At 37.7% G+C, this 25,157-nt stretch overlaps 1 long non-coding RNA gene across 2 annotated transcripts; it reads right to left on the minus strand.

The window, feature by feature from the left end:
- Positions 1-1,494: 1,494 nt before the first annotated feature.
- LOC140940962 (uncharacterized) lies at positions 1,495-24,718 on the minus strand. Of its 2 annotated transcripts, XR_012166392.1 has the most exons (5): positions 24,650-24,718; positions 24,192-24,316; positions 4,162-4,241; positions 3,082-3,189; positions 1,495-2,775 (listed from the first exon to the last, which is right to left on the minus strand). It is a non-coding gene; the product is annotated as an uncharacterized lncRNA (long non-coding RNA). The 2 variants fall into 2 exon arrangements; XR_012166391.1 differs by lacking the exon at positions 1,495-2,775 and having other exon boundaries at positions 2,808-3,189.
- Positions 24,719-25,157: the final 439 nt, after the last annotated feature.

Below are 25,157 nucleotides of genomic sequence, written 5' to 3' on the forward strand. Positions count from 1 at the left end.
GTTAGTGTCATCGCCCGACATATGTCGGTCGACACTCCCAATAATAGGCCACTTGCACTAAGAGGTCACGTGACCATTATGCTTCCTTTAAACAATGACTTGGAATCCTGTTGATGACAAAAATTGACAGAGTGCATGAAAATTATCTTGCACTCAAAATTTGAGAGGAAACGCATTTAAGGGAGATATTTTATGGCACTTTGATTTTTCAACAAAGTAGTATGGTTTGTATTGGCCACCATATTGGAGGGCATACTCTTACCCTCCAACATGATGGGCAAATCTAATTAACTTTTTGCTTTTATCTTGTTAAACGTTTGATAGTTATGCTCAAATGTGCTGTAAACATTACCACAGCATCTTTTCAACAATTTCCTTGAAGTTTAAAATTTCTGTTCAAAAGAGGTAATTCATAGTTTTAAAATCACTTTTTGGTCATGTGACCAGCTACGAAGGTACTCATTTTAAGAAAAATTAATGGTGCAGGTTTGAAAAACTAAATCTCTTTTATTTTGTTCAAGATATGACCCACTAATCGTTTTTTGAAGGCAAAATCCTATAACTTTCATTTCATAAAATTGATGTCACATGACCTCTTAGTGCAAATGGCCTATGATCAAGCTAGGTGGTTCTTCTTCATAAGCTTCACTGTGAAAAATAAAGGTACCGTGACTTAATTTGTACTTTTATTGCTTGATAGCTGAATTTTCCAGCTTTAATTGTTGGCTTTCTTTTGGAATCGGTTTCTGTGGATCAGTGTAAGATTTGATGAAACTGCGGACCAATATGTACTTCATGGAAGCCACAAGAGCACCGGTGATATACATTGTTTAATGTGTAGTATTGTGTCTTATGTCTAATGGTTAAAGGTAACAATGTAGTCATTTCTGATCATTATATGTTTCTGGGGAACTGCCCACCTACCCATCCCCTAAGCCAACATTAGCACTTACTTATCACTAGCTGGATTTATTCATGGTAGTCCCGAGTTCAAATCCTTGACTACCCTTGTAAATAGCCAGCTGGTTTGCCTCCAGCCAGCTGGAATTCTTAACCCTGTTATGTTTGATTATATTTGAATTATTTGTTTCAGTCATTTGCTCAGCCCCACTAGCATAAGTGCTACTGCAGGGGGTAAATATAGGAATTAATTAAATTATTAATATTATAAAATGATGATGTGAACTGCGGAAATACATATTTTAAATGAAGACATGATAATTAAGGAATTGCAAAATTAACCCCCCCAAAATTCATGACTTCAACAGAATTCGAACCCATGGCCTGATCTGCATAAGCGCTGCAGTGCTCTAAGCAATTGAGTTATAAAGTCCCATACATTGGGAGAAGGCCAATTTATGTATGTGTCTGCGCTAACACAGAAGTCATGGGTTTGAATCCTGTTGAAGTCTTGAAATTCTTTTTCAGGTTAATTTTCAATTGCTTAAATTGCAATTACCACTGCGACGATTTCAATGTTAAAATTTTTATTAATCTTAAAAATTAATAACTGTAGCAAGAACAAATACTCCAATTTGATGGTTCTGACTTAACACCAGAACTGTTCAATTTGACATTTCCAATGAGAAGACAGTTGAATAAGCTAATATAAAAGTTCCCAACAAGATTATTAATATTGTTTGATCTTTACATTATTGAAAGCGAACCCTTTTTAAAACAGCGCTTAACCCTTATCTCTGTACTTCAGTGCTAAACCCTGTATTGAACTCTCCTTGCACAACTGTCTCTTACTCTGATTTCCCCACTTTTCTAAAAAATGTGCCCAATAAATTTGCATAAGTGCAGTATAGCATGGCATAGTGTATAGCATTGTGTAATATACATAAGGTGTCCAACCTGATTTTACAGTCAAGGCAGGTAAAGCGTACCAGTGCAAGATTCTATTAACGAATTGATTATATGAAAAATTAATGAATCCCTTGATTATCCCTGTTACTAGTGTCAATTTTAAATGGGCATTCCTGCATGCATAATGAGTAGTGAATATTATGTTTATGACAATGTCTCTAAATTTAGTCAGACTGAAAATCTTTGAATGAATAAATTTTCTTCCAAGACATTTTAAAAATCAAAAAAAAAAATATTGTAAAATTCAACTTGTTTGTATCCTGCTTAGAGACTCAAAGCAACTTGCCTCTTAAATCCCGCTCTGAACGTGGTTGCTTATTACATACCCAGAGATGCCAACCACTAGATCCAAAATATGGAGACTCTCATTTACAGTCCCCCCCTCAAACATGAACCTTCCCCCTGCAACATGAATTTCTCCCTTCAACACGAGCCCATACTCCAACATAAACCATCCCCGACCAAAAAATGTAAATCAAAGCAGTCCCCAGATTGTAATGTGGGTGTGGCTCAGGACATTGTACAAAGTCTTACATATCGTACAGGTTGTCAAAATTCGGAAATGATTGTCTCAGTGATAAAATACTCACAAAAAATTAATGTCTTGTCGATATATTTTTTTAATGTACTTTAGCCTGGAGACACTGAAACCAGCCTTGTAAATTATCATTTAAGATTGTGAAACATAAAATGTCCTTAAGAATATTATTTAATTCTACATTATTTCCTTTCTTGGTATACGACACCATTCATCTGTGCAAAATTTTACAAGAGTTCAGAGGTAAAACCAGCAGGCATTTGACAATATCTTTCAGCAGCTCTTGACTGTTGTGTCTTGATGAGGACCAGTATGGGCAATGTCTCAAATGCTTAACTGTGCTAACTCGACTGTATTAGTTTTATGTGCTAAAGGGAGAAAAAGAGAAGAAGAAGTCAGCAGCAACAACAATCTAATATCTCATATTTTGTGCCAGTAACAAACTCTTTTTCAAGTCCTAACTTGCTTTCACCTTAAAACTAAAAGCTGTCAGTGATAAATTTTACAGACGTTGGTATTGTCCCCCATCATACAATGGGCCATGTCAAAAGTTGAGGGCTCTATTGTCATACCTTGTGACTCTCTAATCATCGTATGTAACTTTCCTGACCAATCAAAAGCAAAACCATGACCTTAAGCATAAATTTTTCCACGCTTAGCACTGGGTCTCGCACCTTTGAAGACTCAGTGAGGACCGGAAGAGTTGTGAATCCTTTACTTGACACTGCACAGGGACTGAAACATTGATCACGTTACTGAGACCTCGACAAGCGTTCTGTGAACTACAAATACAAAAAGAAAAAGTTTGTAAGAGTATTAAGTTACAATATTAGACATGAGCAAATTAACTTACCTTTCCTTCTCAATCTGCAAAAATGGATTAACAACAAGACATTTCACGACCCTACCCCTAGTTTTCTTGTGAAATGATGTCTGAGAAACAAGTGCAGAAACTCCATCCTGATGATGCTTCACTAGCCAGATCTGGGTAGTGGTGCGTCATCAATGTGGAATTTCTGCACTCATTTTTCAGATGTCATTTCAAGGAGAAAGCAATGGTGGCGTCACCAAATGCCAGCTGTTTTCTCAGGCTAGTTTATTAACCACACCAAAATTAGCCCATGTGTGATGAAAACTCAACCCTGGTCAGACACGCATAACGGGCCATAAGTGATCATTGACTATTATAATAACTCTGAAGATGAATTGAGCAATTTTGTTGAAAGGATCATCACATCTTTTCTTGCTCTTTTTCCAAGTATCATATCAACAGTTTAAAACTGATTGTTAATTTTCACGGAATAATGAGGCCTAGGGACTAGGCAAATCGTTAATAAAATCTTCCAATCGGTGGATGGTTTCTCCTAAAGATTCTACACTGTATACCACACACAAGAAACTAGTGGCCAAAATGCTGGTGGCAGGGAAGTGCTCAAATCTAGGGGTAAGGGGACCAGGAGAGAAGCCCTCCTGGGAGGAGACAAGATCAAGTGGTACCGATGGTAGCCACCCTGGACAGGATTCCTGATCAGTCTCCAGGGGTGACACCCATATCCCCCAGTCACTAGGAACTAAGGGGAACCAGGAGGGGACCCTACTGGGTAGAGTGCAGACCAGGTAGAACCAGGCATCACACCCTGGAGTGGATATTAAACACAGGGTACCCTCCAGCATCAGTGACTGATATATTGGAGACTGGGTGGATCTAAGAGGAATACATTGTACCCGTGAAACAATAAAAGAACAATACATACGATTTATAGTGCCATTAATTTTCGTGTCCTTCTCTTGTCTAGGAACCTAATACAATTGAATTTGGAACTCCAAACTGCAACTGAAAGAGAAAGAGAGAAAAAGAGAAAAACAAATACAAAATTAGTCAAAAAATAGCACAATTAGATTTGCAAACCAGTAAACCAAGTACAGTGAAAGAGCTCGAAATTTTAGGCATTTTTGTCTTGCAATTACACAGAAATAACTCAAATGTCATGAGCTAAAAAATTCTGAATTCAAATGGTTGGAATTCCCGCATTTTTAATGAAAATGTTTCGAGTTGAAAAATTCTGAATTGAAATATTTGGAGTGATGACATCAGAAATTAAATTTTCGAAGTGACGACATCTGGAATTCAAATGTTTGAAAAGATAACACTACAAATTAAAATGATTTAAGTGATGACATTCAGAATTCGTGTTTGGAGTGATGACATTTGCTATTCAAACGTTAGAAGTGATGAAATTCGGAATTCGAAAGTTTGGAGTGATGACATTTGGTATTCAAATGTTTGAAAGAATTACATTCGGAATCAAATGCTTGGAGTGATGACTTTCGGTTTTCAAATGTTTAAAGTGATGACATTCGGTATTCAAATGTTTGGAGTGATGACATTTGGTATTTAAGTGTTTGGAGTGATGACAATCGGTATTTAAATGTTTAGAGTGATGACGTTTCGTATCCAAATTTTTTGGAGTGATGACATTCAGAATTCAAATGTTTGGAGTGATGACATTCCAAATTTTCTTTTTTTCTTTTTTTTTTTTTTGATTTTTAGGACTTTTAGACTTGATTTTTTTCGATTTCTAGGATTTTTTACGTTTTTTAGTGTATAGATTGTAATATATTTGACACTGTAAAGCGCATTTGGCCTTTAGGAAAATGCGTTATAGAAATAAATTATTTATTATTATTATTTATTCCGAATTTAAATGTTTGGAGTGATGACGTTCGGTATTCAAAAGTTTGGAGTAATGACATTCGGAAGTAAACTGTTTTGAGTGATGATATTTGGAATTCAAATATTTGGAGTGATGACATTCGGAATTCAAATGCTTGAAGTGATGATATTCGGAATTCAAATGTAAATGTTGCAAATGAAGACATTCGGAAATGAAATGTTTCCAGTGATGACAGGATCGGAATCAAATGTTTGGAGTGAAGACATTCGCAATTCAAATGTTACGAGTGAAGACATTCGCAATTCAAGTGTTTGTAGTGATGACATTCGGTACGTATTCAAATGTTTGGAATGACGACATTCAGTATTCAAATGTTTGGAGTGATGACATTCGGAATTCAAATGTTTGTAGTGATGACATTCGGAATTCAAATGTTGCAAGTGAAGACATTCGGAATTCAAATGTTGCGAGTGATGACATACGGAATTCAAAGTTTGAAGTGATGACATTCGGAATTCAAATGTTTGGAGCGATGACATTTGGAATTCAAATGTTGCGAGTGATGACATTCGGAATTCAAATGTTGCGAGTGATGACATTCGGTATTCAAATGTTTGAAGTGATGACATTCGGTATTCAAACGTTTGAAGTGATGACATTCAGAATTCAAATGTTTGGAGCGATGACATTCGGAATTCAAATGTTGCGAGTGATGACATTCGGAATTCAAATGTTTGAAGTAATGACATTCGGAATTCAAATGTTTGAAGTGATGACATTCTGTATTCAAATGTTTGGAGTGATGACAGTATCAAATGTTTGGAGTGGTCAGGTCAGTTGTGCCTTGCCTCCTACCAGTTTACAATGTAACCTGGTACAACCGGTGTCATAAGTTAAACTGTCTGCGGCTAAACCAGCAACTCCACTATAAGGCTTTGAGCCTGGGTATCCTGACAGAAGAGTACAACATCAGTCTTTTAAGTCCATGGTGGACCACCTACAGTTAGGTGGCCTGTGGCACCACCCAAGGCGGAGATAAAAAGACCTATCTGCCGGCCAGCTGCTGCAGCATAGCATAAATGCCAGCATCTCTTGACAAGTTCTTGCCAAGTGGACTAGTAATAATTAAAATGCTTAAAAGGAAAAGATCAGCATTCCAATATTCCAATGTTTGGAATGAAAAGATCAGAATTCCAATGTTCATAAGGATAATATAAGAATTCCAATGTTTGGAAGAAAAATATCACAATTACAATCTTTATAAGAACAGGGCCAGAATTCCAATGATGGGAATGATAACATGAGAATTCCAACATTTGGAAGGATAAGATCAGAATTCCAGTGTTTGGAAGGATAAGATAAGAATTCCAATGTTTGCAAGGATAAGATGAAAATTCCAGTGTTTGGCAGGATAAGATCAGAATTCCAATGTTTGGAAGTAAAACATCGGAATGTATATAAGGATATGGTCAAAATTCCAATGTTTGGAAGAATAAGATCAGAATTCCAGTGTTTGAAGGATAAGATCAGAATTCCAATGTTTGGAAGGATAACATGAGAATTCCAGTGTTTTGAAGGATAAGATCAGAATTCCAGTGTTTGGAAGGATAAGATCAGAATTCCAGTGTTTGGAAGGGTAAGATTAGAATTCCAATGTTTGGAAGGATAAGATGAGAATTCCAGTGTTTGGAAGGGTAAGATTAGAATTCCAATGTTTGGAAGGATAAGATGAGAATTCCAGTGTTTGGAAGGATAAGATCAGAATTCCAGTGTTTGAAGGATAAGATCAGAATCCCAGTGTTTGGAAGGATAAGATCAGAATTCCAATGTTTGGAAGGATAACATGAGAATTCCAGTGTTTGGAAGAATAAGATCAGAATTCCAATGTTTAGAAGGATAAAATGAGAATTCCAGTGTTTGGAAGAATAAGATCAGAATTCCAATGTTTGGAAGGACAAGATGAGAATTCCAGTGTTTGGAAGGATAATTAAGATCAGAATTCCAATGTTTGAAAGGATAAGATCAGAATTCCAGTGTTTGGAAGGATAAGATCAGAATTCCAGTGTTTGTAAGGAAAACATCGGAATTCCAGTGTATATAAGGATAGGGCCAAAATTCCAATGTTTTTGGAAGAATAAGATCAGAATTCCAATGTTTGTAAGGAGTAGGGCCAGAATTCCAATGAGTGTAAGGCTAAGATGAAAAATTCCAATGTTTTTAAGAAAAAGATCAGATTTAAATGTGTGGAAGAATAAGATCAGAATTCCAACGTTTATAAGAATAAGACCAAAATTCCAACGATTAAAAGCTAACAATAAGATGAGAACTCCAATATTTGGAAGGATAAGATTAGAATCACAATGTTTATAAGGATAGGGCAGAATTCCAGTGCTTGTGAAGAAACAATCAGAGTTCCTGTGTTTATAAAAAAAGAGGGCCAGAATTCCAATGCTTGGAAGAAAAAGATCAGATTTCCAATGTTTGCAAGGATAAGATCAGAATTCCAGTATTTATAAGGATAGGGTCAAAAATCCAATGTTTGACAGGACAGGGCCAGAATTCTAATGTTTACAAGGATAACATCAGAATTCAAATGTTTGGGAAGAATAGGGCCAAAATTCCAATGTTTACAAGGATAACATCAGAAGTTCAAAGTTCCAAAGAAAAGGGCCAGAATTTCACTGTTTGAAAGGATAGGGTCAGAACTCTAATTTTATAAAAAAGGGCCAGAATTCCAATGTTTATAAAAAAAGGGCAAAAATTCCAATGTTTGAAGAATGGGACAGAATTCCAATGTTTAAAAGAATAGGGCCTAAATTCTCATTTTTAAAACGAAAGGGTCAGAATTCCGAATTTTATAAAAATAGGACAAGAACTCTGATATTTGAAAAGATAGGGAAAGAAATCCAGTATTTGAAAAAATGGGTCATAATTCCAATGTTTATAAAAATAAGGCCAGAAATCCAATGTAGGGCCATAATTCCAGTGTTTGAAAGGACAGAGCTGGAATTCCAATGATTAAAAGGATAGGGCTGGAATTCCAATAATTGAAAGGATAGGGCCAGAATTCCAATGATAAAAGGATAGGGCCAGAATTCCAATAATTGAAAGGATAGGGCTGGAATTGCAGTATTTGAAAGGATAGGGCCAGAATTCCAATAATTGAAAGGATAGGGCCAGAATTCCAACGAAAAAGGAATAGGGCCAGAATTCCAATAATTGAAAGGATAAGGCCAGAATTCCAATAAATGAAAGGATAGGGCTGGAATTGCAGTGTTTGAAAGGATAGGGCCAGAATTCTAATAATAATTGAAAGGATAGGGCCAGAATGCCAATCATTGAAAGGATAGGGCCAGAATTGCAGTGTTTGAAAGGATAAGACTGGAATTCCAATAATTGAAAGGATAGGGCCAGAATTCCAATGATAAAAGGATAGGGCCAGAATTCCAATAATTGAAAGGATAGGGCGGGAATTGCAGTGTTTGAAAGGATAGGGCCAGAATTCCAATAATTGAAAGGATAGGGCCAGAATTCCAACGAAAAAGGAATAGGGCCAGAATTCCAATAATTGAAAGGATAAGGCCAGAATTCCAATAATTGAAAGGATAGGGCTGGAATTGCAGTGTTTGAAAGGATAGGGCCAGAATTCCAATAATAATTGAAAGGATAGGGCCAGAATGCCAATCATTGAAAGGATAGGGCCAGAATTGCAGTGTTTGAAAGGATAAGACTGGAATTCCAATGATTGAAAAGATAGGGCCAGAATTCCAATGATGAATTTTTAGGATAGGGCCGCAATTCCAATGATGAAAAGATATGGCCGGAATTCCAATGATGAAAGGACAGGGCCAGAATTCCAACTATTGAAAGGATAAGGCTGGAATTCCAATGATAAAAGGATAGGGCCAGAATTCCAATAATTGAAAGGATAGGGCCAGAATTCCAACGAAAATGGAATAGGGCCAGAATTCCAATAATTGAAAGGATAGGGCTGGAATACCAATGTTTGAGAGGAAAAGGACAGAATACCATTGGTTAAAAGGATAGAACCTGAAACCAATTGCTTGAAACAATAGTGCTGGAATACCAATGTTTAAAAGGACAGGGCCCGGAATCCAGTGTTTGAAAGGATAGGACTGCGATTCCAGTGTGTATAAAAATAGGGCCAGAACTGTAATGTATGAGAGAATAAGGCAAGAATTCCAATGTTTAAAAGGATAAGGATGGAATTCCAATGTTTGAAAGGATAGGCCAGGAATTCTACATCGGTAATATTTTAAAGGAAGGGCCGTAATACCAGTGGTTGAAAGGACAGGGCCAGAATTCCAATGCTTATATAAAAAGGTAAAGGATTCCAAAGAAAAGAGGGCCAGAAATCCAATGAATGATCTGATAGGGCCAGAATTGCAAAGTTTGAAAGGATAGGGGCACCAGCAGAATTAAAATGTTTCAAAGAATAGGGCCGGAATTTCAATGTGTATATAAATAGGGCTGGAATACTAATATTTGAAAGGCTAGGGCCAGAATTCCAATGTCTGAAAGGACAGGGAAACAATTCCAATGCTTTACAGGATAGGACCGAAATTAAGATGTTTATAAAAACAGCGCCTGAATTAAAATGTTTGAAACGATAAGGCCGGAATTCCAATGTTGTAGAAGATAGGGCTGTAATTGCAATGTTTTCAACAACAGGACAAGAATTCCAATGTTTGAGAGAAGGGGAGCAAGAATACCAATGTTTGAAAGGATAGGGCCAGAACTTCAATGATTGAGAGGATGGGGCTTGGATTCCAATGTTTGAAAGGTTAGGGATGGAATACCAATGACTGAGAGGGAGGGGACGGAATATCACTGTTTGAAAAGACAAAGCCGGAATTCCAATGTTTAAATAAATAGTGCACGAATTCCAATATTTATAAAAAATATGGCCAGAATTCAACCGTTTTAAAGAAGAGGCATGGAATTCCAATGTTTGAAAGAATAGGGCCAGAATTCCAATGATTGAAAAGATAGGGCCGAATTCCAATGACTGAAAGGATAAGACCGGAATTCCAATGATAAAAAAATAGGGCCAGAATTCCAATAATTCAAAGGATAGGGCCAGAATTCATATGATAAAAGAATAGGGCCAGAATTCCAATAATTCAAAGGATAGGGCCGTAATTCCAATGATAAAAGAATAGGGCCAGAATTATAATAATTCAAAGGATAGGGCCAGAATTCCAATGATTCACAGGATAAGACCGGAATTCCAATGATAAAAGAATAGGGCCGGAATTCCAATAATTGAAAGGATAGGGCCGTAATTCCAATGATAAAAGAATAGGGCCAGAATTCCAGTAATTCAAAGGATAGGGCCAGAATTCCAATGATTCACAGGATAAGACCGGAATTCCAGTGATAAAAGAATAGGGCCAGAATTCCAATAATTCAAAAGGATAGGGCCAGAATTCCAACGATAAAAGAATAGGGCCAGAATTCCACTGATTGAAAGGATAAGACCGGAATTCCAATGATAAAAGAATAGGGCCAGAATTCCAATAATTCAAAGGATAGGGCCAGAATTCCAATAATTCAAAGGATAAGACCGCAATTCAAATGATAAAAGAATAGGGCCAGAATTCCAATAATTCAAAGGATAAGACCGCAATTCAAATGATAAAAGAATAGGGCCAGAATTCCAATAATTCAAAGGATAAGACCGGAATTCAAATGATAAAAGAATAGGGCCAGAATTCCAATAATTCAAAGGATAAGACCGCAATTCAAATGATAAAAGAATAGGGCCAGAATTCCAATGATTGAAAGGATAAGACCGGAATTCCAATGATAAAAGAATAGGGCCAGAATTCCAATAATTCAAAGGATAAGACCGGAATTCCAATGATAAAAGAATAGGGCCAGAATTCCAATAATTGAAAGGATAAGACCGGAATTCCAATGATAAAAGAATAGGGCCAGAATTCTAATAACTCAAAGGATAGGGCCAGAATTCCAATGATAAAAGGATAGGGCCAGAATTCCAATGATTGAAAGGATAAGACCGGAATTCCAATGATAAAAGAATAGGGCCAGAATTCCAATAATTGAAAGGATAAGACCAGACTTCCAATGATAAAAGAATAGGGCCAGAATTCTAATAATTCAAAGGATAGGGCCAGAATTCAAATGATAAAAGGATAGGGCCAAAATTCCAATGATTGAAAGGATAAGACCAGAATTCCAATGATAAAAGAATAGGGCCAGAATTCCAATAATTGAAAGGATAGGGCCAGAATTCCAATGATAAAAGAATAGGGCCAAAATTCCAATAATTCAAAGGATAAGACCGGAATTCCAATGATAAAAGAATAGGGCCAGAATTCCAATAATTCAAAGGATAGGGCTGGAATTCCAAGGATAAAAAAATAGGGCCGGAATTCCAATGATTGAAAGGATAAGACTGGAATTCCAATGATAAAAGAATAGGGCCAGAATTCCAATAATTCAAAGGATAGGGCCAGAAGTCCAATGATAAAAGAATAGGGCCAGAATTCCAATAATTCAAAGGATAGGGCCAGAATTCCAATGATAAAATAGGGCCAGAATTCCAAAAATTCAAAGGATAAGACCGGAATTCCAATGACAAAAGAATAGGGCCAGAATTCCAATGATTGAAAGCATAAGACCGGAATTCCAATGATAAAAGAATAGGGCCAGAATTCTAATAATTCAAAGGATAGGGCCAGAATTCCAATGATAAAAGGATAGGGCCAAAATTCCAATGATTGAAAGGATAAGACCGGAATTCCAATGATAAAAGGATAGGGCCAGAATTCCAATAATTGAAAGGATAGGGCCAGAATTCCAATGATAAAAGAATAGGGCCAAAATTCCAATAATTCAAAGGATAAGACCGGAATTCCAATGATAAAAGAATAGGGCCAGAATTCCAATAATTCAAAGGATAGGGCTGGAATTCCAAGGATAAAAAAATAGGGCCGGAATTCCAATGATTGAAAGGATAAGACTGGAATTCCAATGATAAAAGAATAGGGCCAGAATTCCAATAATTCAAAGGATAGGGCCAGAAGTCCAATGATAAAAGAATAGGGCCAGAATTCCAATAATTCAAAGGATAGGGCCAGAATTCCAAAAATTCAAAGGATAAGACCGGAATTCCAATGACAAAAGAATAGGGCCAGAATTCCAATGATTGAAAGCATAAGACCGGAATTCCAATGATAAAAGAATAGGGCCAGAATTCTAATAATTCAAAGGATAGGGCCAGAATTCCAATGATAAAAGGATAGGGCCAAAATTCCAATGATTGAAAGGATAAGACCGGAATTCCAATGATAAAAGAATAGGGCCAGAATTCCAATAATTGAAAGGATAAGACCGGAATTCCAATGATAAAAGAATAGGGCCAGAATTCCAATAATTCAAAGGATAGGGCTGGAATTCCAATGATAAAAAAATAGGGCTGGAATTCCAATGATTGAAAGGATAAGACTGGAATTCCAATGATAAAAGAATAGGGCCAGAATTCCAATAATTCAAAGGATTGGGCCAGAATTCCAATGATAAAAGAATAGGGCCAGAATTCCAATAATTCAAAGGATAGGGCCAGAATTCCAATGATAAAAGGATAGGGCCAAAATTCCAATGATTGAAAGGATAAGACCGGAATTCCAATGATAAAAGAATAGGGCCAGAATTCCAATAATTGAAAGGATAAGACCGGAATTCCAATGATAAAAGAATAGGGCCAGAATTCCAATAATTCAAAGGATAGGGCTGGAATTCCAATGATAAAAAAATAGGGCTGGAATTCCAATGATTGAAAGGATAAGACTGGAATTCCAATGATAAAAGAATAGGGCCAGAATTCCAATAATTCAAAGGATTGGGCCAGAATTCCAATGATAAAAGAATAGGACCAGAATTCCAATAATTCAAAGGATAGGGCCAGAATTCCAATGATAAAAGGATAGGGCCAGAATTCCAATGATTGAAAGGATAAGACCGGAATTCTAATGATAAAAGAATAGGGCCAAAATTCCAATAATTCAAAGGATAAGACCGGAATTCCAATGATAAAAGAATAGGGCCAGAATTCCAATAATTCAAAGGATAGGGCTGGAATTCCAATGATAAAAAAAATAGGGCCGGAATTCCAGTGATTGAAAGGATAAGACTGGAATTCCAATGATAAAAAAATAAGGCCAGAATTCCAATAATTGAAAGGATAGGGCCAGAATTTCAATGAGAAAAGAATAGGGCCAGAATTGCAATGATTGAAAGGATAGGGCCGGAATTCCAATGATAAAAGAATAGGGCGAGAATTACAACGATTGAAAGGCTAGGGCCAGAATTCTAATAATTGAAAGGATAAGACCGGAATCGCAATGATTGAAAGGATAGGGCCAGAATTTTAATGATGAAAGGATAGGGAGAGAATTCGAATGATGAAAGGATAAGGCGAGAATTCCAGTGATTAAAAGGATAGGACAGGAATTCCAATGCTTATAAAATTAAGGCCAGAATTCCAATCTTTAGAAAAAGAGGGTTAGAATTCCAATGTTTGAACGGATAGAGCTAGAACTGCGCATCATTTAAAATGATAGGGCCAGAATTATAATGTTTGAAAGGATAGGGCTGGAATTCCGATGTTTATAACAGTATAGCCAGAATTGCTATGTTCAAAAGGATAGGACTGGAATTCCAATGTGTATGGAAATAGTGCCACAATCCCCATTTTTAAAATGACAGGGGCGGAGATCTAATGTTCATAAAAAAAATCGGGACAAAATTCCAATGCTTATAAAAATAGGGCCAGAATTGAAATGTTTAAAAGGACAGGGCAGAGTTTCCAATGTTTGAAAGGATAGGGCTGGAATTCCAATGTATGAAAGAATAGGGCTGGAATTCCTTTGTTTGAAAGGGTACGGCCAGCAGGAGAATTGCAATGTTTATAAAAATAGGGCCAGAATGCCACTGTTTAAAAGGATAGGGCCGGAATTCCAATGTTTATAAAGATGGGGCCAGAATTATAATTTTTGAAAAAAATAGGGCTGGAATTCCAATGTTTTAAGGATAGGGCTGAGATTCCAATGTTTATAAAAACAGCACCAGAATTCTAATGTCTAAAAGGACAGGTCCAGAATACCAAGGTTTAAAAGGACAGGGCCAGAATTCCAGTGTTTGAAAGGATAGGGACGAAATTTAAACATCTACAAAAACAGGGCGAGAATTTCAATGTTTGAAAGGATGGGGCCGGAATACCAATGTTTGAATAAATAGGGCTGGAATTCCAGTGTTTATAAAAATAGGGCGAGAATTCCAATGTTTGAAAGGAAGGGGCCTGAACAGCAAAGTTTGAATGGACAGGGCCAGAATTCCAATGTTTATAAAAACAGGGCCAGAATGCAAACACATCTGTGCGATGCGGCAGGGATGTGCACTCTACATGGCCTGAACTGAAAGCATCCTGAGACTCATAACAGTTTGGGTAATCAAGATGTAAGACAATTACCACTTGGCCAAGGATTGGGTGGTCAGTGCATAGAATTACATCCCTACTACCCATTGGTGCGAATGAAAAGATTCATGAGCTGGAATAAAAAGCTGAAACTACCCCAACTGGGCAGCACTGTAATGATGTGGTATGTTTTGCTTCTCACAAACCTGGCAATCTCACTTGAAATTGCCCACACAAACAAAGGGAAAACAGAGCTTTGGGCCTGCCAAGGGCCAGGCAGTTGCTGTGACTCTTGACACAGTGGCCTAAGTATCAGCAATCACCAATAATGAGGTAATTCTAACCCTGCTTTTGTTAATAATAGCAAAGTACGGTCAGCATCATCAGACTCTTCAATCTATGTCACAGGAATTGTGAATCATAGTGTCAACTGTATTTTGCTAGACACTTGTACAACTGTCAGTAATTTGAATGAGGGAACATGGAGAAAAAGTGGATTGATATCAAAACTCAACCTAGTAACCAGGACTCTGACCACAGAAAATGGAAATGAATCAACAGTTTGGATGAAACAGAAGTTAGATTTGGTTTAGGAAGTATTGATTGTTTTTGATCATTATATTTTGAGATTGCACAGAAGCCTATCCCATACACGGCTCAGACTTTTTCAGCACTTTAAGGTCAGATGAACTGTGACAGCTGACCTCTTGTAGTTGGAGATATTGAACTTATTGAAAGATATTGAAACATTTTCCTGTGAGATGATAAACTAGTGCAACCCAGAACTGAACAAATAATAGAGGTCGAATTGGAGAATGGATTTGAACATACTGGCAATACTGGCACTCCAGAATTCTTAGAGGAGTAAAGGGAACTGACAGGCAAATCTTAAATCAACTTAGCCTGTTCTTTAGTAATCTCAAGAGATGGACTATCTCTTGTTCGAGTTCCTGACTTCACAAACAGGCCCATTAGACTATAAGCACATCTTCCTGTTCCGAATATCATCCTGTCAGTAGTAAAGATGGCCATGGTGTTTCACTGGAACCTGACCTAGATTCAACCAGTGTCTCTCCCTCATCTTGTCCAGAAAGTTGTTTGAACTCTTTGCAGCTGTTTCATTTGGTATTCTGGACGAGGATAAAGACAGATGCACCTGTAGTCCAGTTTTGACATCCAAGTGATTCCACTAACTGCTCATGAACATGGTACGGTGCGAGGTTGCGCAGTTTCGGGAAAACCGCCAATGCTGCATAACAGGATGAGAGAAGCACAGTCGCGTGGTCAGCCCATGTTAGAGGTTCGTCCATGTGAACCCCCAGTATCTTAGCTGTGGTAACATGTTCTAGTAGCTTCCCACTGCAGCTCACAGCTGGATAATACTTGTCTAGCGATTGAGCTCGAGACATGTGGTGGGTGGAAACAAGCATCCACTTTGTTTTAGCTTCATTCAATGCGAGGTTTGATTCAGATGAGTAATCCCCAAAATGTGATATTGCATCATTTAATTCCATGACTCCATTAGTCCTTTGTCTTTAAGTGAATGAAGAAAGTTGTATCGTCCGCGCACTGGAAACAAGGACACTACCTTGATGTGCTTCTGAAGATCAGAAACATATAGGTTGAAAATAAAAGGTCCAAGTATCGATCTGTTTGAAAGGATAGGGTCGGAATCCCAGTGTTTGAAAGGATAGAGCCAAAATTCCAATCTTTGAAAGAATAGGGCCGGAATACCAATGTTTTAAAGTGCCGGAATACCAATGTTTGAACGAATAGTGCCAGAATACCAATGTTTCAAAGGATAGGGCTGGAATACCAATTTTTGAAAGGATAGGGTCAGAATAAGGTTCGTAAGGATCGGGTACGAATTCCAATGATTATAGAAATAGGGCCAGAATTCCAATGTTTGAAAGGATAGGGCCGGAATTCCAATGTTTATAAAAATAAGACCAGAATTCCATGGTATATAAAGAGAGGGCCAGAATTCCATGTTTGAAAAAATGGGGCCAGAATACCAAATATGTTTGAAAGGATAGGGCTGGAATTCCAATGTTTACAAACAAAGGCCCAGAATTCAAACGTTTATAAAACGAGGGCCAGAATTCCAATGTTTGAAAGAATGGAGCCGGCATACTAATGTTTGAAAGAATAGGAGCGGAATTCTAATGTTTATAAAAATAAGGCCTTTGCAATGTTTATAAAAAGAGGGCCAGAATTCCAATGTGTTAAAGGATAGGGCCGGAATATCAATGTTTGAAAGAACAAGAACGAATTCTAATGTTTGAAAGGATAAGGCCAAAATTACAATGTTGAAAAGAATAGGGACAGAATTCTAATCTTTGAAAGGATAGGGGCCGAATTCCAATGTTTATAAAAATAGGCTGAAATTCCAAAGGTTAGGGCTGGAATTCCAATGTTTTTAAGGATAAGGAGCGAGATTCCAATGTTTGCAAAAATAGGGCCAGAATTCCAATGCTTGATAGGACGGGGCCAGAATACCATTATTTGACTGGATAGGGCTGGAATTCCAATGTTTGAAAAGATAGGGACAAAATTCTAATGTTTGAAAGGATAGGACCAGGATTTCAATGCTTCTAAAAACAGGGCAAGAATTCCAATGTTTGATAGGATGGGGCCAGAATACCAATGTTTTAACAGATAGGGCTGGAATTCCAGTGTTTACAAAAATAGGGCAAGAATTCCAATGTTTGAAAGGATAGGGCTACAATGCCAATGTTTGATTGGATAGGGCCGGGATAAGGTTTGTAAGGGTCAGGTACGAACTCCAGTGTTTACAAAAATAGGGCCAGAATTCCAATGTTTGAAAGGATAGGGCCGCAATTCCAATGTTTATAAAAATAACACCAGAATTCAAACGTTTATAAAGATAGGGCCAGAATTCCATGTTTGAAAGAATGGGGCCAGAATACCAAATTTGTTTGAAAGCATAGGGCTGGAATTCCAATGTTTGAAAGAAAGACGCCGGCATACTAATGTTTGAAAGAATAGGGGCGGAAATGTTTATAAAAATAGGGCCAGAATTCCAATGTTTTAAAGGATAGGGCCGGAATTTCAATGTTTGAAAGAACAGGAGCGAAATTCCAATATTTGAAAGGATAAGGCCAAAATCACAATGTTTATAAAAATAGGGCAAGAATTCCAAAGTTTGAAAGGATAGGACCAGAATTCCAATGTTTAAAAGAACAAGGCCGAGGTTCCAATGTTTGAAAGCATAGGGCTGGAATTCTAACGTTTGAAAGGATAGGGCCGGAATTTCAACCTTCATAAAAATGAGGCTGGAATATCCCAATCTTCTAAAAAGATGGGGCTGGAATGACAAGGTTTGAAAGGATAGGACCGGAATTCCAATGTTTGAATGAACAGGAATGAAATTCCAAGGTTCGGAAGGATAAGGCCAAAATTACAATCTTGAAAAGAATAGAGACAGAATTCTAATCTTTGAAAGGACAGGGGTGGAATTCCAATGTTCATAAAAATAGGACCAGAATTCTAACGTTTAAAAGGACAAGGCTGAGGTTCCAATGTTTGAAAGCATAGGGCTGGAATTCTAACGTTTGAAAGGATAGGGCCAGAATTCTAATGTTTGAAAGGGTAGGGACGGAATTCTAACGTTTGAAAGGATAGGGCCAGAATTCTAATGTTTGAAAGGGTAGGGCTGGAATTCCACTGTTTGAAAGGATAGGGCCAGAAACCCAACCTTCATAAAAATAAGGCTAGAATATTCCAGTCTTGTAAAAAGATGGGGCTGGAATAACAAGGTTTGAAAGGATAGGGCTGGAATTCCAAAGTTATAAAATTAAGGACAGAATTCTACTGTCTATAAAAAGAGGGTTAGAATTCCAGTGTTTGAACACATAGGGCCAGAATTGCATAACGTTCAAAAGGATAGTATCAGAATTCTAATGTTTAAAAGAATAGGGCTGGAATGCCAATGTTTATGAAAATAGGGTGAGAATTCCAATGTTTGAAGGGTGGGGCCAGAATACTAATGTGTGAATGGATAGGGCCAAAATTCCAATGTTTATAAAAATGGGGTGAGAATTCAAACACATCTGAGCGATGTGGCAGGGATGTGCACTCTACATGGCCTGAACTGAAAGCATCCTCAGACTCATAACAGTTCGGGTATCAAGATGTAAGACAATTACCGCTTGGCCAAGGATTGGGTGGTCAGTGCATAGAATTACATCCCCACTACCCATTGGTGTGAATGAAAAGATTCATGAGCTGGAATGAAATGGATAAGGGTGGAATTCTGATGTTTATAAAAATAAGGATGGAATTCCAGTGTTTATAACAATAGGGCTGGAATTCGAATGTTTAAAAGGATAGGGCCAGAATTCCAATGTTTATAAAAATACGGCCATAATTCCAACGTTTATATAAAGAGGACCTGAATTTCAAAGTTTGAAAGGATAGGGCCAGAATTCCAATGTTTATAAACATACAGCCAGAATTCCAATCATGTTTGTAAAATGAGGGCCAGATATCCAAAGTTGATAAAAACAGGGCCAGAATTCTAATGTTTGAAAGAGTGATGGGGCCAGAATACCAAATATGTATTTTGAAAGGACGGGCCAGAATTCCAATGTTAACATATTAAATGAACTCGCTGCTGAGTCCTGAAAAGTGCCGCTTTCAGTTAGAATAGCCATCTTTGGTGCTTTAAAAGAGATCTTAGGTTATAGGTACTGACAATATGAAATTAAAGGCGTAATAAGTAATCAGGCCAAACATCATCGTAGAAGGCTCCTGAGAGATTTTCAGTAGTGCTAGGACTCTCCTTTTAATAACTGGAAGCCAGTTTAATTTCTGCAAGTCCTCTAATCCAGAATTCCTCCCAAGTACGTAGCCATGGATCTTGTTTGAACTCTTTGCAGCTGTTTCATTTGGTATGCAGTCACGTGGTCAGCCCATGTGAACCCCTAGTATCTTAGCTGTGGTGACACGTTCTAGTAGCTTCCCATTACAGCTCACAGCTGGATAATAATCGTGTAACGTGTGAGCTCAAGACATCTGGCGGGTGGACACCTGGCATGTTCGTCCATGTGAACCCCCCGTATCTTAGCTGTGGTAACACGTTCTAGTAGCTTCCCACTGCAGCTCACAGCCCAAGTTCGTAGTCCACGAAAGTTGTTTGAACTCTTTGCAGCCATTTCATTTGGTATTCTGGAAGGTCTGGAAGATGATAGAAGACAGATGCACCTGTAGTCCAGTTTTGACATCACGAGTGATTCCACTAACTGCTTGTGAACATGGGAAAACCGCCAATGCTGCATAACGGGATGAAAGAAGCACAGTCACGTGGTCAGCCCATGTTAGATGTTCATCCATGTGAAACCCCAGTATCTTAGCTGTGGTAACATGTTCTAGTAACTTCCCACTGCAGCTCACAGCTGGATAATAATTGTTTAACGATTTAGCTCGAGACATCTGGTGGGTGGAAACAAGCATCCACTTTGCTTTAGCTTCATTTAAGGCGAGGTTTGATTCAGATGACTAATCCCGCAAATGTGATATTAAGTCATTTAACTCCATGACACTATTAGTCCTTCGTCTTTGAGTGAACGAACAAAGTTGTATCATCCGTGTGCTGGTAACAAGGACACTTAAGGGCTTCTGAAGATCAGAAACATATAGGTTGAAAATAAAAGGTCTGAGAAGCGATCCATTTGAAAGGATAGGGTTGGAATACCAGTGTTTTAAAGGATAGGGTTGGAATACCAGTGTTTCAAAGGATAGGGTTGGAATACCAGTGTTTCAAAGGATAGGGTTGGAATACCAGTGTTTCAAAGGATAGGGTTGGAATACCAGTGTTTCAAAGGATAGGGCTGGAATACCAACATTTGAAAGGATAGGGCTGGAATACCAATGTTTGAAAGGATAAAGCTGGAACACCAAGGTTTGTAAGGATCGGGTACGAATTCCAATGTTTAAAAGGATAGGGCTGGAATTTCAATGTTTATAAAAAGAGGACCAGAATTTCAAAGTTTGAAAGGATAGGGCCGGAATTCCAGTGTTTATAAACATAGGGCCAGAATTCCAACATTTATAAAATGAGGGAGAGAATTCCAACGTTTATAAAAAGAGGGCCAGAATTCCAATGTTTGAAAGAATGGGGCCAGAATACCAATTAATAATTATGTTTGAAAGGATAGGGCCGGCATTCCAATGTTTAGAAAAGTAAGGCCAGAATTCCAATGTTTATAAAAAGAGGGCCAGAATTCCAGTGTTTTAAAGGATAGGGCTGGAACACCAATGATTGAAAGGATAGGGCCAGAATACCAACGTTTGAAAGGATAGGGCCGGAATACTAATGTTTGAAGGAGTAGTGCCGCAATCGGTCCAATGTTTCAAAGAATACCATGGTCAGAATAGCAATGTTTCACAGGATAGGGTTGGAACAGCAATGTCTGAAAGGATAGGGCTGTAATACTAATGTTTGAAGGGATAGTGCCAGAATACTAATGTTTGAAATTATAGAGCTGGAATAGCAATATATTTGAAAGGATAGGCTTGGGCCGGAATTCCAATATTTGAAAGGATAGTGCCGGAATATTTATCAGTGTTTCAAAGAGTAGGGTCAGAATACCAGTAAATCAAAGGATAGGGTTGGAATACCAAGGTTTGAAAGGACAGGGCCGGAATATTAATGTTTCAAGGGATAGTGTCGGAAAAACCAATGTTTTTAAGAGTAGGGTCAAAATATCAATGTTTCAAAGGATAGGGTCGGAATACCAATGTTTGAAAGGATAGGGTCGGAATACCAATGTCTGAAAGGATAGGGCTATAATACTAATGTTTAAAGGGATAGTGCCAGAATACTAATGTTTGAAAGTATAGAGCTGGAATACCAATATATTTGAAAGGATAGGCTAGGGCCAGAATTCGAATATTTGAAAGGGTAGTGCCGGAATATCGATGTTTGAAAGTATAGGGCTGGAAAACCAATATATTTGAAAGGATAGGCTAGGGCCAGAATTCCAGTATTTGAAAGGATAGTGCCGGCATATAAATGTTTGAAAGGATAGTGCTGGAATACCAATGTTTCACAGGATAGGGTTGGAATACTAATGTTTGAAGGGATAGTGACAGAATACCAGTGTTTCAAAGGATAGGGCCGGAATACCAATGTTTGAATGAATAGGGTCGGAATACCAAGGTTTGTAAGGATAGGGCCAGAATTCCAATGTTTGAAAAGATAAGGCGAAAAAATTATGTTTAAAAAATGTGTAAATGAATACGGACAGAATTCTAATCTTTAAAAGGATAGAGGCAGAATTCCCGTGTTTGAAAGGACAAGGCCGAGGATCCAATGTTTGAAAAGATAGAGCTGGAATTCCAGTGTTTCAAAGGATAGGGCTGGAATTCCACAGTTTGAAAGGATAGGGCTCGAATTCCATAGCTTGAAAGGATAGGGCCAGAATTCCAGTCTTCTAAAAAGATGAGGCAGGAATAACAATGTTTGAAAGGATAGGACCGGAATTCAATGTTTATAAAATTAAGGACAGAATTCTAATGTTTAGAAAAAGAGGGTTAGAATTCCAATGTTTGAACACATAGGGCCAGAATTGCTGAGTTTCCAATGTTTATAAAAATAGGGCCAGAATTCCAATGTTTAAAAGGACAGGTCTGGAATTCCAATGTTTGATAGGACGGGGCCAGAATACCATTGTTTGACTGGATAGGGTCGGAATTCCAATGTTTGAAAAGATAGGGACAAAATTTGAAAGTTGGAAAGGAGAGGACCAGAATACCAATGTTTGAATGGATAGGGCCAGAATTCCAGTGTTTACAAAAAACAGGGTGAGAATTCCAATGTTTGAAAGGATACCGTCAGAATACCAATGTTTGAATGGATAGGGCCAGAATTCCAGTGTTTATAAAAACAGGGCGAGAATTCCAATGTTTGAAAGGATGGGGCCAGTACCAATACCAATGTGTGAATGGATAGGGCCAGAATTCCAATGTTTATTAAAATAAGGCGAAAATTCAAACACATCTGAGCGATGTGGCAGGGATGTGCACTCTACATGGCCTGAACTGAAAGCATCCTGAGACTCATAGCAGTTCGGGTAATCAAGACGTAAGATAATTACCGCTTGGCCAAGGATTGGGTGGTCAGTGCATAGAATTACATCCCCACTACCCATTGGTGTGAATGAAAAGATTCATGAGCTGGAATGAAAAGCTGAAACCACCCCAACTGGGCAGCATTGTAAACGATGTGCCCCTAAATATCTATTTCCACGATTTTAGTGTGGAAAAATTGCTTAATCAGGTATGCAAAACAAAACAAGTCAGCCCAAGAAAGTGGCCCAAGCTCAAGCCAAGGATCCTCATATTGGCCCAGTTGAGGATCGGCTATCACTCATCAGCACAAATGGAAGAAACCCACTGATAAGGAGCTGCAGAGGGAGGTGGACTTGAGAACATGTTAAAAATGCTGAGACATGCGGACAGGAGAGAACAGAAGATGAATGAAAGGCAGAAGTTGAACTGCCAACTGGCCAGAGCCAAAGACCAGTATACACAAGCTGTTATGTCAAATGGATCCTAAATAGTCTACAGCACAAGTCGGACCACTTAAAGATGTTGGAGGACAAGGAGCCCATAACGACACTGAAACCAAAATTGCTGAAGAGGGCAGGAATACTGCAGGGAAACTGTTCATTCTTTCAGTGAGATAAACTTTTAAGAGTTTCTGCTAACAAACTAATCTGATTTTTATTACTTGAAGTGACTGTGAATCAAGAGATTCCTTCCTTTAGGAAGGGAATAGTGTAATGGCACATTTTGTGCATGATAAATAGCATAGGACTGGGTTCGTAAAATACATGAATGATTTCTGTAAAAGCTCAATGCTTGGTAATTGTTTAATCGTATGTTCTTGGCTACCTACAAATAAAAGAAAGCAGTCGTGACCTCTGCTGTGCGAAGTTTAGAATTCCAATATTTGGACAGATAAGGCAGCATTCCAGTGCTTGAAATAATCAAGTTACAATTCCAGTGCTTGGAAGAATAAGGTCAGAATTCCAATGTTTGGAAGGGAAAGGTCACAATTCTAATGTTTGAAGGGTATTCAGAATTTTAATATTTGAAAAGAAAAGGTCACAACTTTAGTGTTTGGAGGAAAAAGGTCAGAATTAAATTGTTTGGAAGGATAAGGTCAGAATTCCAAAGTATGGAAGTGTAAGATCAGTAATCCAATGTTTGGAAGGATAAGATCAGAATTCCAGTGTTTGGAAGGATAAGGATTTTATGTAGAATTAAAATTTTTGGAAGGAGGACATTCAGAATTCAAGTTGTTGGAGCGATATGATTTAGATTTCAAATGTTTGGAAGAATAACAATCGGAATTTAAATATCTGAAATCTGATTCTGATATCTAATATATGATTAATAATGATTCTGATATCTATCTGATTCTGATATCTAATCTGATTTTGGGATTTTCTGAATATGAATGCTTTGAAAGGATGTCTTCTCAATTCTACAGTTTGAAGTGACGAAATGGAGAAAACAAACGTTTGGAGGAGAGAATGACATTCGGAATTTAAATGTTCGGAAGGATGACACTCAAAATTCAAATTTTTTATTATTTTTTTAATTTCTAAGTCACTACCTGAATGGTAAACTGCATTCGACTTGGTTCTGTTTCCCTCACCAATGTTGTGTTCAAGGAAGTGTGAAGGCTGCCCTTGTAAGTTAAATATCCCACTGTGTGTTTGTCGAGTTGCCAAGCATGCACTGAGTGAAATAACAAGAGAAAGTGTTTTTAGTATCTAAAACTAAATGAATAAAATTGCAGCAGGTGCCACAGTCACAACTTTTTACACAGGTACACCACTTGTCGCATGCAGTCACACAAAATAACAATAAATTACAAAACAATGATAAGTTTTTTATTGTTGACAATTATCTTAAATTTTTTTAACTTTTAAGATTGTTCTTTTTACTGAGAGTAACAAACATACAGTATATTGATTCCCATATTTTTCTCACTCCAGTCATAGCTTGATTTCAAGATTTCCCACAGCAAATGTTATCATAATATTATTATCTAAATATATGTTCACTTACTGCAATTCATTCCCACAGACATCTCCTTTCCATGACTTCCAATCGCAATTCCACCTTGATACAATAACTATGAAAAGCAATGAAACGATTTGTCACACAATAAACTGAGCAGTGGCAATAATAAATTAAGCGATTAACGGTGCTATTTCATGCCATTAGCTATCTTTTTATGGAGGATGGGAGGGAGTGCTTATTAAAGAAGGACACTTGTTTGATATTTTGGCTTAGGGGGTAGGTGCATATTTTGGGGAGTGCCCGTATTAGAGCATGTGTGCTTATTGGAGGAAATACAGTAAATTGTAGAGCACCTTTAGGCAAAAAGTGAGACCTTTCACAGCACTATTATTATGTACTGCCCCCTCTAGGACTGGAAGATGAGTCATCAATAGCTTAACCACAGTGTTATATCACTTGTCCAGTCTAGGATTCTTTGGAAACGACAACTGACTAAAATCAGCAATAAATCCATCCCCATGTTTCATTTGTGCATCTGCTCAATTCATTGTGT

Source organism: Porites lutea, chromosome 6 (assembly GCF_958299795.1).
Source record: "Porites lutea chromosome 6, jaPorLute2.1, whole genome shotgun sequence".
Lineage (NCBI taxonomy): Eukaryota > Metazoa > Cnidaria > Anthozoa > Scleractinia > Poritidae > Porites > Porites lutea.